Source organism: Acomys russatus, chromosome 10 (assembly GCF_903995435.1).
Source record: "Acomys russatus chromosome 10, mAcoRus1.1, whole genome shotgun sequence".
Taxonomy (NCBI): Eukaryota; Metazoa; Chordata; class Mammalia; order Rodentia; family Muridae; genus Acomys; species Acomys russatus.
In genome coordinates this window covers 56,666,221-56,680,743 of record NC_067146.1, presented here as the reverse complement: position 1 = coordinate 56,680,743, position 14,523 = coordinate 56,666,221, and the positions used below count along the sequence as shown (strand labels likewise).

Genomic DNA, 14,523 nt, shown 5'->3' with positions numbered 1-14,523 from the left:
CATGTTGCTAGAGCCTCTGAGCTCCTGTGCAGCTGAACTCTGTACATCTCCCTGAGGGGCTCTTTCAGCATTACACCCCAGAAACACAATCTTGGGTACCCTCTTTTAAATAAGTTTGTATTTTTACATGCAGGAGCCTTCAGTGTTTGAGGTTTCACCCTCAAGGCACCTTTCCTGTTGTGCCAATGTGAAGTTCATGGCTTACCTTCTGTGCTCGGCTCTCTTGGCAATCATAGTTTGTATTTGCTTTTGTGCTCTTGTGCTCTTGGGCTCTTGGATGCAATGCACTTGCACCCTCAAGATGATGCTTTCCACATCTTTCTTCTTCTTCTTCTTCTTCTTCTTCTTCTTCTTCTTCTTCTTCTTCTTCTTCTTCTTCTTCTTCTTCTTCTTCTTCTTCTTCCTCTTTGTCCTCCTCCTCTTCCTCCTCCTCTTCTTGTTTGTTTGTCTCTTTTGGGTTTTTTGTTTACTTTTTTGAGACAGAGTTTCCCTGAGTAGCATTGGCTGGCCTCAAACTCACAGAGATCCACCTTCCTCTGCCTCCTGCATGTTGGGACTAAAAGTGTGTACCACTACCACCATGCTCTGTGCCATTATTTATTTTCCCACACTGAATTCTTCCAGGTGCTCCCCACTTTCCTACCCACCCAACTTCATGTTTTTCTCTCACTTCAAAATTACAAAACAAAAATGAAAATAAAAACAAATCAAACCCCAGAAAGACAAAAATAATACTAAAACAAAATAGAAAGTCCCCCTCCTCCTCCCAAAAGCAAAGCAAAACAAAACAAAACAACAACAATAAACAACCAAAACTCAAAAACCAAAGCAAAATCATTTGGTCCACTTTGTGCTGACCAACTTCTCCTTGGCATGGAGCCTGTCCTGCAGTGTGGACACTCCACTGGAGAAAATTAATTTTTCCTTTCTAAGCAGGTATCATATATAAATAGCTTCTTATCTAGGGGTGGGACAATGTGTCCACTTCCTCTTCTCAGTGCTGGGGTTTTGTGTGATTTAACTCTGCATGCTGCCACAGTCTCTGTGAGTTCACATGTCCATCAGTCGTGTTGTGTCTGAAAGACATTGTTTCCTTGGAGTCATCCACCACTTCTGGCTCCTCTTCCACACAGATCCCTGAGCCTTGAGGGGAGGAGTTTGATGAAGACATCCATTTAGGACTGAATGCTCCAAAGTCTCTCACTTCCTGGACGTTATGTAGTTGTGGGTCTCTGTGTTGATTCCAATCTATTGCAACTCTCTCTGGTAAGGGTTGATGGATCTATCTATGGGTATCTGTTCCTGTTTTTAAATATCAATTTTTATTGTAAATTTGTATAAAAAGCAGCTAGTAATAATCATGCCACTGATTATTCTGCTGTATTAAAATAATCTCTATCAAATTAATTAATCTAAATTCAGTTTTATTTGAATTTTTTCGACACAGACAAATAGTCACATTGTTTGCTAGAAAATGATGTAAATTTCTCTACTCCTATTCCCACTGGAGTTATTGTTTCTATGTGAAAGCTGAGGTATACAGGCTTTCACTATAACACTTCTTTCTTTTCTTCTACATTAAACCATTATACTTTCCTTCTTCAGTGGCCTGAGCTCTTCTTCAGGCCTGTCTGGTTTCTATTGATAGGACAGAGCTAATTGGACTGTAGGTTATTGAAAAGCCAAGCGAAGCAGACCCTATGACAGAGTGCTGTAGGTGTGTGTTCTACTCTGGGTTCTGTAAGAAGGTTTAGCTGGAGCCGAAGCGTAGAGGAGGAGCCTGAGATTGCACTCACCTTGCCCCAGGCCTAGGTGTGCTGGCTGGCAGGCTGGTCTGGGACACAAACCACTGAGCTTTGTGCTTGCATTTTTCCTTCTCTTCTTCAAATAAAAGGGTGAGAGATGGAGGCGGCAGTTTTCAGTTATGTGTGGTGATGATTAGTGTGGATTGTCATCTTGGCAGTTTCTGGAATCAGTTCAGAGACCAGCCTCCAGGCACACATGTGAGGGATCACTCTGACTAAGTGTACCTCTTGGTGTGTCTGTGAGGAACTGTTGACTGGGCTAATTGGATGGGAGGCAGCATCATTCCCTGGGCTTGAGTCCTGGGCATCATAAGGGCAGAAGCTATCAGCATAGCACTTATCTCTCTGTTTCTTACTGATGACTATGTCATGCCTCTAACTCCTGTCACATGGCTCTTTGGTCATGATGGGCTATACACCCTTAAACTGTGTGCCAAAATGAAACTCCTCTCCTTTAATTGGCCATTGTTGGAATATTTTATCACTGTAGTGATAGGAAGTAATTAAGACTATGTATGGCTTTGGCTTAGGCCTGGGCTGTGGTTCCACTCCTAGGCACTACTCTTTAAAATACAAGTTACTTTTGCGTCACTATGACCAAAATAACTGACAAACTGAGGGAAGAAAGATTTACTTTTGCTCATAGTTTTAGACTTTAGTCTATCTTAGTAGCCATGTCCTGGCATTACATGCCATGGGTATGAAGTCATGTGGCCAAAGGTCCTCACATTATGATGGCCCAGGAAGAAGAGAGCAGCCTGAGCTGTGGGCTGGCCTATATACCCTATGGTATCCCTACTGACCTACTAATCCCCAGAATAGCACCACCATATGGAAAGGGCGTCTAATACTTGAATCTGTAAGGGGTACTTCAGCTTCAAACCGTATAACAGCGATGTGCTACTTTGAAGTACAGTCCATAATTAGTATCTGCTTTGGTTCAGTATAATTTAAAATTTGTCAGTGTCCTGAACAAAAGAGTGTATTCTTTGAAAATAATTTTGCTTATGAAAAAACACTGGCTTAGAGCAAGGTTTTCTTTTTAAATTAAAACTATTTAATATTCGCATATGCATATAATGTATGTTGACCATATCTACCTTCCATTCTCTTCATGCTAATTCTTCTCCAATTCTTTCCAGCACTCTACCTGCCCGCTTTCCCTTGCACTCATTGAGTCCGTCTAGTGCTGTCTGTATGGGCACTGTTGTGGCCTAGCCACTGAAGCGTGGCTAGCTTCTCTGAACTCACATCCCTGAAGAAAACTGACTGTCTTCCCTGGTAGCCATCAGTTGCCAATAGCTCCTCTGACAGGAGTGGGACTTCATAATCCCATCCAGGCTGGGATTTTGGTTGGCTTACTCTTGTGCATGTAGTCACAGCTACTAGTAAAATAATGGTATTGCCTTCTCGTATAGGCCCTGAGACTTAGTTAGCCACAGCTTTTTGGCTCAGTTAATAGTACTACATATAGATTCCACCCTGTGGAGTGGACTTCAAATATAATCGTAAAGTTGTTTGTTCTCCTCACAACCATCTTGTCACCATTGCATCAGTGGGAGTATCTTGACAGACCAGGTGTCATTGTAGCTCACGGCTTTCACAGATGGACAAGACTGTTGATGATGTTCTCTCCTGGTAACATGCACAGAACCTTCCATCACTATGAAAGATAGTCAACAGGGATAAAGCTTTCAAGTCAGAGTAGGGGTCTGATGTTTACTACTTGTATTGTCCTTGGTTCCAATGGACAGGACATTCTCCACAGTTATGTGGAGAGCGAGGACTGACTCTAACATGAACTCTGGTGCCCCATATTTGACCACCTCCCCTTGCTGGGGAGGCCTGGTGGCACTCAAAGAAAGACTAAGCAGGCTACCAAGATGAGACTTGGTAACCTATGACCATATAGTGGGAGTGGAGGTCCCCCTTGGTCTTAGACCTAGGGGAGGGGAATAGGGTGCAAGCAGGAGGGAGGGAGGATCAGGAGGATGCAAGTGATGGGATAACAATTGAGTTGTAATTTGAATAAATTAATAATATTCAAATAAAAAAACCTTCGAGTCAGTACCAGCCTGACTTCTCCACATCCTATGATTCAGATATGTGGTGTCTTCAGCAATAGGATATTACTGTGAAGTTCTGGATCATAGCCGACAGCAGGGTCCATAGCCTATAAGTTTGGGGGGTGGCATCAATGAGACACTATTGACCAACAACACAAAAAGAGGTAACTCGTACTTGGCACTGAACTTTTCATTTGACAGCCTATGGTATCTTGGGAAGGCATTGTCCTTCTATTAAAGAGCAAAAACATGTTTGTGTGTGTGTGTGTGTGTGTGTAAGCTTCTATAGTAGTAGATTTTTATAAGGAATTTTCAAACATCTTGCATTTATAATGTTTTATTTTCATTATGTATATCTGTGTGTGTCTGTATGTGGGTATGTGCATATGAGTGTAGATGCTCACAGAAGCCACAGGCATCAGACCTATCCGAGATGAAGTTACAGATGGTTGTGTGCTGTCTAATGTGGGTTGTGGGACCCAAACTTGGACCCTCTGGAAGGTCAGCAAGTGCTTGTAATCATGAAGTCATCTTTGCAGAGTGTTTCAGTGGTTTTTAATGTGGCATCCTTCCCACAGTTCATCTTCTACCCTGCCCGCGTATCCCTCAATCTCATTAAGGTCTTCCTGTTCCATAATCCCCTTCTCCTATTCATACCACTTGGATTCTATCCCCATTTCTTTGAATTCTCCTCTCATGGCCCCTTTCTAAGGGTCTTGCCTTCTATGCCTACTCCAGATTAAGCAAACATATCTAAAGATTCAAAACTAGCATCAACATATGAGCTAAAACTTGTGGTAGTTATCTATCTGAGTTTGGGCTACTTCACTCAGAATGATTGTTTCCAGTTTTATCTATTTACTTGCAAAGTTCATAATTTTTTTACAGATAAATAATATTTTATATGAATCACATTTTTATTATCCATTCATCAGTTGATGGAAATCTACTCTGTTTCCATTTCCTGGCTATTGTGAAAAGAACAGCAATGAACATGCAAGAGCAGGTATCTCTCTGAAATGATTAATAGAAAATTTACACACTACAAAGAATTTTTTGCCTAATTTTTGCAATTGATATCCTCCTTCACCTTTTTCTTTTCCTGCCTTTTCTTCCCTTCCTTCCTTCCACTAATCCACCCAGCCACTCATCTACCCATCCTTTCAACCATGTATCCATCTGTCCATCTGTCTATCTACCAACCCACCCATCCATTACAAGTACATGCATTCCATAAACTTTAGTCCTACTGACAATTTTCTTTTTTTTAAATTTTTATTATTAATTTATTCTTGTTACATCTCAATGGTTATCCCATCCCTTGTGTCCTCCCATTCTTCCCTCCCTCCCCTTTTCCCCTTATTCCCCTCCCCTATGACTGTGCCTGAGGGGGATTACCTCCCCCTGTATATGCTCATAGGGTATCAAGTCTCTTCTTGGCAACCTGCTGTCCTTCCTCTGAGTGCCACTAGGTCTCCCCCTCCAGGGGACATGGTCAAATGTGAGGCACCAGAGTACGTGAGAAAGTTATATCCCACTCTCCACTCAAGTGTGGAGACTGTTCTAACCATTGGCTAGATCTGGGTAGGGGTTTAAAGTTTACTGCCTGTATTGTCCTTGGCTGGTGCCTTAGTTTGAGCAGGACCCCTGGGCCGAAATCTGCCTATCATAATGTTCTACTTGTAGGTTTCTAGGACCCTCTGGATCCTTCTATTTTCCCATTCTCCCATGCTTCTCTCACCTAGAGCCCCAATAGGATGTCCTCCCCTCTGTCCCATCAGGTAGTTTTTTTTTAAAGAAAAATATTTAGAAAGCACTTGCCTCTTTATACCTAGGGCTTTACATAAGCTGTGTTCCTTATTTCCTCAACACAGGGACACAGCTCTTCTTTAATGACATGAATCTCTTTATAGATGGTAGCCACATAGTTTGTCTTGCCTTGTCTGAAACTTTCCTTGTGTTCATGCTCTTTTCTTGCATATTTTTCAAATAAACTTGTACATTGCAAAACTTTGTACTTTACATTTTGCTCTGGATTCTCATTATGAATCTGTCATTATGATGACCAGCCATTATAAGGGCTCATTATAAAAGCAGCCATTAGAGTATGCTGTAGTGTCTACCTCATCTGAATGTGCGTGGAAAGCAGATATCCTCCTACTTTGAACATGGGCATGAGCGTCTCCATTGTGTGATATGGAGGGCAGTAGCCATTACCGTTCAGTGTTGAGGGTGAGTGTTTGTAACTGAGTGCCATAGAGGACCAGTGTTATGCTCGCTGGACTGTAGAAGGCTAGCGTTTTTTAGTCTGAGTGTATAGGGCTGAAGGTGAATGTCTTTAGTGTGGGAGTGGGGGATGAGTGTCTTGCTAGTTTGAGTATGGAGTTACCTGTGGAGTGTAGGTGTGTAGGTGTCTTTCTGTCCTTGGGAGTGTGAGGAAGAGATGATGGATATGCGCTGTACTCAGTCTCAAGTGGTGACTGGCAAGCATTGTCTCCAGGTAGGGATACTCCAGGGGCATCTCTCCTCATGGATGAGGTTCTTTTTTTAATAGAACAATAAACACCTTTATTACATGAGATATGAATGGTTTATTTGCCTTTCCGGGCTTTGATTTTCTTCAGATAGAGCTCCAGGTCCTTGCCCTCCATCACCTAGCCGTCCGCTCTGCCACACTGGCCTGGTCTTGAGGCAATACAGGCAAGAAGCATGCCCAGCTGGAACTGCTCTCCCAGAAGACTGCTGATTTTGGCATCATTTTTCTTCTCATCCTATTTCTTCTGAATTTTCTTTGATTTCTTTTCTTTTGTTTAAAATCTCTTCCTCATCAGGAGTCAGCTTGGCCCCCTTCTTGTGGCCCAAGGGTAGTGCATAGTGAGACTTGTACCACTGTCAGTATGGGGTGCTGTCAATAAGCATGATGCGGCTCCTCACCAGGGTCTTGGTGCGCACAAGCTCGTTATTGGATGTGTTGTAGACAACATCAGTGATCCCTGTTTTATGAGTACAACACTCAGAGCCCCCCACATCCAATCTCAGGGCACGGTACTTCTTACTGCCTCTTCAAACTCAGACTGTGTATGTGCGACGAGGGCCAATCTTAGTGTTGGTAGCAGGCTGTCCTAGCTCATACTTCCACTAATTGTGGTAGGGCTTTCTCTTATCTCGGTCTTCGGTCTTTCGGCACTTGTGCCAGTTGTACCAAGAGATGTCCACCGCTCAGTGCTGGCTGGAAAAAGGAAGCACAAAGCCTCACGGTCCAGTTTCTATAACCGGCATGAGGTTCTTCATGCTTACTTAGGACCACCCTTTGCATCTGAGATCACAGTAACTTCCACACCCACTAGTTTCCGTCTCCCATAGAACTTTCTTGCCCTCTGGATTTCTACAGCCTTGTACACTGTATGTATTTCCTTCTTAATAGTCATATTTCCTTTTCAAATAGAAACTTTCATGATAGTTAAAGAACAAGACTCTAAAATATTATGTATTAAGCCTGGAATTTCTCAACATTTAGAAACTGGACCACAAATACTATTCCTAGCTTATTTAACCATTTCACCCAATTTTATTTGTGCCCCTACAAGGTATTATTCATCTCAAATCAGCAAGAAGAGAACAACACTTCATTTCCCTTAAGGAGGGGTTGGGTAGGTTTTTGGTTGCTTTCTTGGGCTATAAGTGTTTATTTTCATTGGGAGTTGGTTATAGGTTACTATTGGTCTTATTTAGAGAGAATGAGATTGGACTTAGGGATGTCTCTCTTTTCCTTTATCTTTTCTTTCTTAGGTTTGGAGATAGGGGTTGAAAAGAAAGAAGGGGGAATATAGAAATAAATAAGATGACAAGACAAAAAGTAGATTATTAAATTTACTCCTCAACTTAAGGCCTTAATTTTTACTCACACGGTTATTTTTAATTCACTGGTATAGAATTTTGTATATTAATTCAAAGTAAGTTTAATTTAAAAATCATTTCAAAATGAAAACACTTAAGTAATACATGTTCTTATAGAAAATACAGTTAACCAAATATAAGAAAAAAGATTTACCCCACCACTGCATTAAGTGGTAAGCTTTTTAACATGTTGGTTCAGTAAGTAACTTACATCGTTCATGGTGGTTTTGCTGTGATTTTTATATAATGAAATCTCTTCTCAAAATGCACATACATGCACATGTGAACATATATTTATTTACACATATATATTTATAAAGTATAAATACTGTTGTGCAAAATTTTTCATTAATGTGTTAATAGAGTTTTCCTGTATTAATAAGTATTTTTCTATAACATTTTGTGTGTGTGTGTGTGTGTGTGTGTGTGTGTGTGTGTGTGTGTGAGAGAGAGAGAGAGAGACAGGGTCTCACTATGTATCCCTGGTAGGTCTGGAACTCAACAGAGATCTGCCTGCCTCGTCTCCTGAGTGCTGGGATTAAAGATGTGCATCACCACACCCATTATTCCACCTCCTTTTTAAAAACTGCTTCTCTGTTCAGGCTCTAAAATAGAATCACTTGGGATTTTTAAAAAAGATTCCAAATTCCAGACTGAGCCTTAGCTCGATTAAAGCAGACTGTCTTGGGGATAGGTCTCTAGCATCCGTATTTTAATAGCCCTGAGGGTGATTCTAATCAGGAGTTGAGCCTGGGGACCATGGTCTGTTCCTTTGCTTTATTAATATGTGTTCTAGCAAACTTAGCTGCAATCTGAATTTTGGTGAAAGAATTGATAACATTTAGTTGTCATTAGACTAAAAGTGCACAGCTACAAAAGTGTCATATACCAATCTGAATCATTAGTCTTGTACATGAAGGGTTAAAGTTGGTGACAATCTAACTATTTTTGTTACACATTGAAAACTTGAACATGCAGTCCATATTTGGGGATCTTTTCTCTCTCTCTCTTTTTTTTTTTTATTAATTTATTCTTGTTACATCTCAATGTTTATCCCATCCCTTGTATCCTCCCATTCCTCCCCCCCCCCCATTTTCCCATTATTCCCCTCCCCTATGACTGTTCCTGAGGGGGATTACGTCCCCCTATATATTCTCATAGGGTATCAAGTCTCTTCTTGGCTACTTGCTGTCCTTCCTCTGAGTGCCACCAGGTCTCCCCCTCCAGGGGACATGGTCAAATGTGAGGCACCAGAGTATGTGAGAAAGTCGTATCACACTCTCCACTCAACTGTGGAGAATATTCTGACCATTGGCTAGATCTGGGAAGGGGTTTAAAGTTTACCTCCTGTATTGTCCTTGGCTGGTGCCTTAGTTTGAGCGGGACCCCTGGGCCCAAATCTGCCTATCATATTGTTCTACTTGTAGATTTCTAGGACCCTCTGGATCCTTTTATTTTGCTGTTCTCCCATGCGTCTCTCATTTAGAGTCCCAATAGGATGCCTTCCCCTCTGTCCCAGTTTCCTGGTAAGTGAAGGCTTTCGTGGGACATGCCCCTTGGGCTAGTATGCAGATATAAGTGAGTATATACCATTTGATTCTTTCTGCTTCTGGGTTAACTCACTCATTATGATCATTTCTAGCTCAATCCATTTATCCACAAATTTCAGGAATTCCTTGTTTTTAATAGCTGAGTAGTATTCCATAGTGTATATGTACCACAGTTTCTTTATCCACTCTTCTACTGAGGGACACTTAGGCTGTTTCCATGTTCTGGCTATTATGAATAAGGCTGCTTAGAAGTCCAATGCGCTATCCATTGCGCCACAGAGCCAGGCGGGGATCTTTTCTCAATCATCTGTTGTGTTACTTTTCCTGTGGAGACACACAGATCTGTCCACTTCAGATAGGACACCCACAGACCAAGAAAAGGATCCCACATGAATCTAATCTTGCACAACCATTAAGTTCACTGAGGTTACTTAGAGTGAACTTAACAGGAGAGATGACTTAACAGGAGAGGGGTGACTTAAAGCTGCTGTGTCATGGAAAAGCTTGCCCCAGCATGAGTGATAACTCAAAACTTGTGTCCCTGGAGCTCTGCACAGAGTTTGAATGCAGCTCCATGGAAAAGAGTCTTCTGGCACAACTGTCTGCTGGTTTTATGACTTTGGGGAGAGGCCTTGTGAGTCAAGTAGCTTTCTGGGCTTTTTGAGCCTTGTAGTCTCTTTAGCCTGCGGAATACTCTGCACTTTCCTGCTGGAGGAACTCTCACTAAGATGAAATAGCTGCTCAGTCATCTATCTCTTCCTTTTCGTCACTGCAGATCAATCCCCCAGTTGCCTCCTGACAACTCATTTACAGCTACGCGTGGATCTATGTGGAATGTGGCGAGTTTTCTGCCTTCTGGCTAGGAATGTCTTGCTTTTTAGGCAAGATTTATCACAACCTAAAAACTTGCTGCATCTGGACTTTAAGACTCCATACTGTCAATCCAATGGACTTTTGAGATCACTTGCTCAGTAGTGGTGCCTAAAGTGGAAGTGGGCCAGCAAGTGAGGCCTGTGAATCTGCTGGGAGCTGCTGCTCTGGGAAGGACCCTATCTGGCACCTAAATGGGCTATGGACTTAGTAACTGAAGCTCCTGTAAATAAGGGAGGGTAAGGGACCTGTGCAGCAATCAACATGTTGTGCTCCCTGAGAGTGGATGTGAAGTGCCAAAGGGGAAGGGGTTGGAGTTAAACTAAAATGAGGTTCTGGATGCTCTATTGATTACAGGTCTCGTCTGTCTCTGTGCTTCATGGTGGTTGTGCTGGGATTTTTATATAGTGAAGCCTCTCCTTGAAATGCCTTACTTGGCCCAGAGGAAAGTGGCAAGATGAGTAGCATAACAGTGACTTTGGGTCTTTCATGGATTGAAGTGTGATTTTGGACTTCCGTATCACTAGCACGCATGCTAGTCCTGAGTCACCAACACGGCATGCTAGTCCTGAGTCACCATCACGGCATGCTAGTCCTGAGTCACCATCACGGCATGCTAGTCCTGAGTCACCATCACTGTTCCATTCCTCTAGTTCTGCAGTTCTCAACCTGTGGGTCTTGACCCCTTTGGGGTTGCATGTCAGATATTTATGTTATGATTCATAGCTGTAGCAAAATTACATTTATGTAGCAAAGAATTTTATGGTTTGGGTTTACCACATCATGAGGAAATGTATTAAAATGTCACAATATTAGAAAGGTTGAGAACCACTGCTCTAGTTTAAAAACCTCACCTTGGAGAATTTTGATGAATTGAAAATTAAAGACTTGAGGAGTAAAACCAAACAAAGCAGGACAATGATTTACAGGTTACTTAATAACCCGGGGATCTCTAGCATGGAACACATTAAGTAGTCATTCATGCAAGAAAAGCAGCTCTTGCACTCAGGAAATGGAGGCAGGAGAATCAGGAGTTTAAGGTCATCCTCAGCTATGTAGTGAGTTTGACACCTGCCTGACATGAGGCCCATTTCCAAGAGACAACAAAACCAAAAACATGTGAAAAGCAGTATTGAACGTATCCTCTGCGTGCCTCTTAAGCTTGGAGTCTTCATGGCCTGGAATTTGGAGAATCCAGAGGAGGAGGATGTCAGACACTCATCCAGGGCCTATTTGCAGGCGTTGGTCCAGCTCAAGCCTTCACTGCTCTGGAAGCCCACACAATCTTCTGATGGCATGGGAGAGATTTTCATTCAGTCTGGACCCCTCCTTTGCCGAGTGCTTCTGTCAGCGTGATAACTGAAGCCATGTTGTCATCTTCCATTTACCACCAGCTATCCTTTGGACATGGCTGTCTCTGGACATTCTTTCATCTCCTCTAGAGTTTGCCACTCCAGCCATGCTGACTTCTTCCTTGATGTGTCACCTGCTTCTGTTTTGAGGTTTGTTGAGTGATGAGGAGACTTAGCATTGCAGACAGCCACTGTGCTCAGAGGCATTGCTGCACACATGCAGCAGTACCACGCAGCAGCAGACGGCTTTCTTAGGAGGTATCCAGTCATCCATGGCCCATGGCTGCTGGCTTTGCAAAAGTGGGTCCTTGAGAGAAGCCTGTTTCTACTCCTGCATAAGGTGTGGAAGATCTTAGCGAGGCCTCAGTTCACAGGGAGCCACTCTCTGGTGTGGTCAAATGTCTGTGTGTTCAGTGATGTCTTCTGTACTCACTGAAGTTTACTTCCTTCCTCCCAATCCATAGGTTTTTAACATATCTTTGTGGCCTGACTATGCTGCTTCTGATTCTTGGATAAGAAGTCAGGTTACAGAGGAATTCCCTGGGCTGCTCCAGGCCTAGGATGAAGCTGCCAGGCTTTCCTATGAAAAATGCCCATATGCTTTGCCAGTGTGGAGAAGGTTCCTTCTCATCCAAACTTGAATGATGCTTGCCTTTGTCAAATACATCTCCCCCCTCTGACTACTGAAATCAGTATACCACTGTCTTCTGAATCTCTGGACTTGGTGAATGACGTTCATGAACTTTCAAATATGAAGATACTCTTGAATCTCTGAAAGCCCCCAAACCTGGCCCTGGTGGGAGGAATCATATTTTCTTACTAGCTGTTCTGGAATTTGTTGCTGTTTTATTTAGGACCTTTGGTGTGCATATTCACAGCTGAGGGTGGCCTTGTCTAAACTAGGTGCCAAGTCTATACTAGCTTCCTGGATAAGATCAGGGATTGTCTTCTCTTATTCTCTAGGACAAGGATGGTACAAGGTCAGAGTGTTTGTTTCCTGAAAGAACAACTTTTTTCTTTTTGGAAAAAATCTCTTTTTTTTTTTTGGGTAGAGCCTTCTTTTCCAAGTTGTATTTAGACAAGCTTGGTTTTCTTTTCTTTTTAAAAAATTAGTAATTTATTTATTCGCTTTATATCCCCCTCCCTCCTCTCCTCCTGGTCCCACCCTCCCTCCCTCTTCCCCTCTCCCCTTCCCCTACCCCGCAGAAAAGGGACCTCTCGACACCTGCCCGTCCCAGCACATCAAGTCCCATCAGGGCAGAGCCCATTCATTTCCTCAGTGGCCTGCAAGGCAGCTTTGCCAGGGGGAAGTGATCCAAAAGCAGCCAACAGAGTCCATGTCAGAGATAGCCCCCATTCCCCTTACTAGGGGACCCACATGAAGACTAAGCTGCCCACTGGGTACCTATGTGAATGAGGCCTAGGTCCTTGGTTGGTGCTTCAGTCTGACAAGCCCCTCTGGGCCCTGGTTAGTTAGCTCTGTTGGCTTGCTTATGAAGCTCCTGTCCCTTCTGAGTCCTTTTATCCTTCCCCCAGCTCTTCCATAAGGCTCCCTGTGCTCTGCTCAGTGTTTGGCTGTGAGACTCAGAATATGTTTCTATCCACTGCATGGTGGAGCCTCTCGGAGGACAGCAATGTTAAGCTCCCTCTGCAAGCATAGCAGAATGTCAGGGTCTGACTTGCTTTCATGGTGTGGCCAGGGATTGGTTGGACCCTCCCTCAATCTCTGCGCTGCCTTTATCCCTGCACATCTTTTAGGCAGGGTTAATTTGGGGTTGAAGTTTTTGTAGGTGGGTTAGTGTTTCCCTCCCTCTACTAGGAGTCCTTTCTGGTGAGAGAGTGGCCTGTTCAGCCTCCATGTATCACTAGGGGTCTCAGCTAGAGTCACCACCATATCCTCCCAGGAGCCTATCTTGTTGTAGGTCTTATTCTGGTCTCAGAGATGCCCCAGCACATGGCTTCTTTTCTTTCTGCAAGCCCTCTGTCCTCCTCTTCCACCCCCACCCCACTCTCTCCACATCTGGTCCTCACCTTCATTTTCCTCAGCAGTCCTTTCCTCTCCTGTTCCCTTTCTTCAAGCACTTCCTGTGTCTATTTTATTTTCCCATCTCAGTGAGATTCATGCATCCTTCCTTGTGTCCTCCTTGTTACTTAGCTTCTTTGGGTCTGTGAATTGTAGCCTGGTTATCCTGTTCCATATGGTTAATATCTGTTTATAAGTGAGTACATAGCATGCGTGTCTTTCTGGGTCTAGGTTGCCTCACTCAGGGTGATCTTTTCTAGTTCCATCTATTTACCTGCAAATCTTATGATTTCCTTGTTTTTTAATAGCCAAGTAATATTTCATTGTATAAATGGACCACAGTTTCTTTATCCAATCTTTGTGAGGGACTTCTGGCTTGTTTCCAGATTCTGGCTATTATGAATAAAGCTGCTATGAACATAGTTGAGTAAGTATCCTTCTTGTATGGTAGAGCATCTTTTGAGTATATGCTCAGGAGTGGTATAGCTGGGTCTTGAGGTAGAGATGTGAAAGTGCTAGATTTATTTTCAAAATGGTTGTACAAGTTTGCACTGTCATCAGCAATGGAGGAGTGTTCCACTTTTTACACATCCTTGCCAGCATGTGTTGTCAGTTGAAATTTTTTTTTTATCCTAGCCATTCTGATGGGCATAAGATGGAGTTGTTGATTTGCCTTTCCCTGATGACTAAGGACATTGAGCATTTCTTTAAGTGGTTCTTGGCCATTAGAGATTCCTCCATTGAGAATTCTTTGTTTAGCTCTGTACCCCATTTTGTTTATTGGTGTTTAATTTCTTTAGTTCTTTATGTATTTTGGATATTAGCCTTTGTCAAATGTAGGGTTGGTGAAGATAGTTTCCCAATCTATAGGTTGCAATTTTGTTCTGTTGACAGTATCCTTTGCCTTACAGAAGGCTTTTCATTTCATGAGGTCTCATTTAATAATTGTTGGCCTTAAAG

The 14,523-nt window shown here is 42.8% G+C and overlaps 1 pseudogene; it reads right to left on the bottom strand.

Annotated features, from left to right (window-relative positions):
* Positions 1-6,462: 6,462 nt before the first annotated feature.
* Positions 6,463-14,523, bottom strand: part of LOC127194149 (40S ribosomal protein S8-like) — a 98,682-nt pseudogene continuing 90,621 nt past the window's right edge.